Source organism: Mus pahari, chromosome 3 (assembly GCF_900095145.1).
Source record: "Mus pahari chromosome 3, PAHARI_EIJ_v1.1, whole genome shotgun sequence".
Lineage (NCBI taxonomy): Eukaryota > Metazoa > Chordata > Mammalia > Rodentia > Muridae > Mus > Mus pahari.
This window is the reverse complement of record NC_034592.1, coordinates 136,013,920-136,017,625: the sequence shown is the minus strand read 5'-3', so window position 1 is coordinate 136,017,625 and position 3,706 is coordinate 136,013,920.

The window sequence follows — 3,706 nt, the reverse complement described above, 5'->3', positions numbered from 1 at the left end:
CCATCCTTTTCTTCACCATCCTTTTCTTCACCATCCTTATTGAGGACCCGTTCCTCTCCCTTTCTTCCCTGGCTTCCTTCTCAGTGCTCGCTGGAAATCAAATCCCCAAGACTCTTGAATGCTAGATGGGGGGGACTCTACCTCAAACCTTACCTTCTCTTCTTCAGTTTCTTTTACACTGTTTGTATACATGAGAGTGCTCACATAGGCTGTGTGTGTGTGTGTGTGTGTGTGTGTGTGTGTGTGTGTGTGTGTGTGTGTTTGAGGGGATTGCGGGTCAACAGTAGGCTGACAGAGACAGAGACAGAAAGAAGCCAGACCTTGGCTTCTTGGTATGTAACCAGAACTTGGTATGTAACCAGACCTATTCTCAGACTTGTAGCAATCCTCCTGCCTCAGCCTCCCAGCTGTAACCCCAGGTATGAGCTGAAAAATGGATTTCATTGTAAGCAGTAATGAATCTAGTCTGTCCTTACTACAAGATTGCTTTCAAGTCTAAGGTGGAGGCAGACTGGTCTATCACTAACCATGCCTGGCTTTCACTTCTCTTAATCTATAACAATTCTTTGTCCTTCCTTTGTCTATAGAGGACATGCGCATCTTTTTACAGAGATGGCAAGACTCTCTCTAAGTCAACCTCTGTTTGCTTGTTTGTTTATTTATTTTTGTGTTTTTGAAGTGCTGTTAGGACAGAGGTGCTAAGCTGGAGATTAAGATGAGGATAACAAACGAGAGTTGTGTTTTGTTGTTCAAAAAAAAATTTTTTTTTCTAGAAACAAGACATGAAGAGCCGTTTTGTAAAATGGCCCTTAGGCCCAAAGTGAGGGCTAACTGGGATCGAATGTCTTGCATCTGGAGGAATCTGGCTGGCAGACCAACCAGAGAAAGGTGACAAGGGACATTATTCCTCTCAATCAGATAAGAATTTACAACATTTAAAAGCTTAATTTAAGAAAAAGCTTTAAGGCAGCATTTTAGAGCAGCTCAGATCTTTTTCCCCCTGGGGAAAAGTGGGTCCCGGTGAGCCTCACAGTAGGAGTCCCCACCTGAGCAGGCCCTGCTTTGAAAGGCTTTTCACTTGAGGGCTGAGGCAGAGGAGGGAGAGGGATATTTTAAAGTGAATGGTGGGAGCGGGTCCCTCGTTAAGTCTGAAGTGGGGGTGGGAGGTGCTGTGGAACGGAGGCCTCTGGGCACGCACTTCCTGCAGCTCTAACTGGCACTCTCTCCTTCCTGAACAAGGCTGTGGGGACCGGGAGACAAAAAAAGTGGTCCTCAGCACTTCCAGGATGAGTCGCTCCTAAAACCCTCAGGGGACGCTGCAAATGTACTGCTCACACACACACACACACACACACACACACACACACACACACACACACACACACACCTGAGGTAAACGTTTTTGAGCTTCTTGTTTGTTTGCTTTTGTTTTTGAGAAGGAGTCTCACTGTATACACAGACCAGCCTGCTTCTGCTTTCTAAGAACTGGGGCTACAGGTCACAGTTCTTGTTATTTCACATTCACTGTTTTTTTTTGTTTTTTTTTTTTCATCAGTCCTTTACACTGCCGGATACTCTGTGGCAGCACACAGGAAATCCCCCTACCAAAAAAAAAAAAAAAAAGGAAAGAAAGAAAGAGCCTAGTGATGGCAGTGGCAGCAGCGCATGCCATTAATCCCAGCACAGCAGAGGAGGCAGATCTCTGAGTTCAAGGGCAGCCTGCTCTGCAGAGTAAGTTCCAAGATAGCCAGGGCTACACAGAGAAACCCTGTCTTAGATAGATAGATAGATAGATAGATAGATAGATAGATAGATAGATAGATAGATAGATAGATAGATATCTCATCGCTGTTACAATCCATCCTGTGGCAAAGGCCTGGAGCCAAACTTTCCAGGGAGTCAATGCCCTGAGGAAATCTTCTATAGGGTTTGTGCTTTCTGGTTCAACACATCGCTGTCATACAAACATGTTTTGTTTTGTTTTGTTTTTGAGACAGGGTTTCTCTGTATAGCTCTGGCCATGGCTGTCCTGGGACTCACTCTGTAGACCAGGCCTCAAACTCAGAAATCCCACTGCCTCTGTCTCCCAAGTGCTGGGATTAAAGGTGTGCACCACCACTGCCCAGATCACAAACATGTTTTCTAGCTACAGATTTAATGTCACATTTGGAGAAGAGGATGTCTCATGTAGCCCAGGCTACTCTTGAACTGATTATGTAGCCAATGGCGACCCTGAAGTCTAATTTTCCAAACCTCACCTCAACCTTCCAGTACAGAGATTACAGACATGTGCCACCTCTGTGTGTGTGTGTGTGTGTTTGGTTTTTGTTTTGAAACACAGTCTTACTATGGAGTCATGGCTGGCCCTAAACTCAGCAATCCCCCTGTCTCTGCCTCCCAAGTCCTGGGATTAAAGGTGTGCATGTACAAAGACAGCTTCTAAATTTTTAAAAATTCCATATGCGTTCACAAACGTGAGTGCGTGCCACATCTGCTTGTGGAGTCAGAGGACAACTTTTGGGAGTTGTTTCTTTCCAGCATGTGGGTCTCAGGGATCAGACTCAGATGGTGAGGCAGTGCCTTTCCCGCTGTGTTTCTGAGACAGGGTCTCACTGTGGGACTCTGGCTGGCCTGGAACTTGCTCTATAAGTTCTCTGTACTTCTTTTCCTCTCTGTTGAGGCAGGGTCACATATGACCATTCTTGTCCTTGCTGATCCTGATCATTCTGAGTGCTGGGACACCACCCCACACTGGTTTACCAGTGTGCTCCCTCAAATACTTTCCCTTCTTTACAGTTTCACAGAAAAAGGATGTGTTCCCGCCATTGCCCCTAAGCATAGGACAGACGTTGCTGTATACCTCTGGCTGTATTCTCACCACATAATTCAGGCAGCCAAGTCCCATCCAGCCTCCAGCCTCAGTTTGTAAAGAATGACAGGTAAGTGCCACCACGTCAGGCTAAAGTTGCTTTGTTTTCTTTTTTTATTACATCAAGAACTTTCACCTTTTACTTCAAGGTGGCTCTTTATAACTTTTGTCTGGCATAACCATACTGCCAGCATCACCCTACTGATGTGCTTTGGGCATCTTATAAAACTTGAATGTAGGCATAGCAACATATGACAATCTCCATCTATAAACAAGAGGGTTATGTTCAAGTTGGGAGGTGGTAGGGCATACTTTTAATCCCAGCATTTGAAAGGCAAAGGCTGGCAGATCTCTTGAGTTTGTGACCAGGGCAAGTTCCAGGACACCAGGGTGACACAGAGAAACCCTGTGTCAGTAAACAAACAGTTATGTTCAAGTGTGGTTCAGCATTCCTGTAATCCCTGCACTTAGGAGACAAAGACAAGGGGATTGCCGTAAACGCCAAGCTAGCCTGATCTATATAATGATCTCCAAGCCATTCCAAGCCACAAACTGAGACCCTGGCTCAAAAAGCAAGGAGGGGAATAACCTTGCCTGAAAGGCAAGTAGCATCAGAAATCTGATTTCTGCAGGCACTAGATACACAAGTAGAGCACATATATACCAAATAAGATAAAGCAAAAAAATAAAAAAGACTAAGTGTGGCAGCATCTGTGTATAATCAGAGCATTCAAGAGATGAAGCAGGGGCTGGTGAGATGGCTCAGTGGGTAAGAGCACCCGACTGCTCTTCCAAAGGTCCGGAGTTCAAATCCCAGCAACCACATGGTGGCTCATA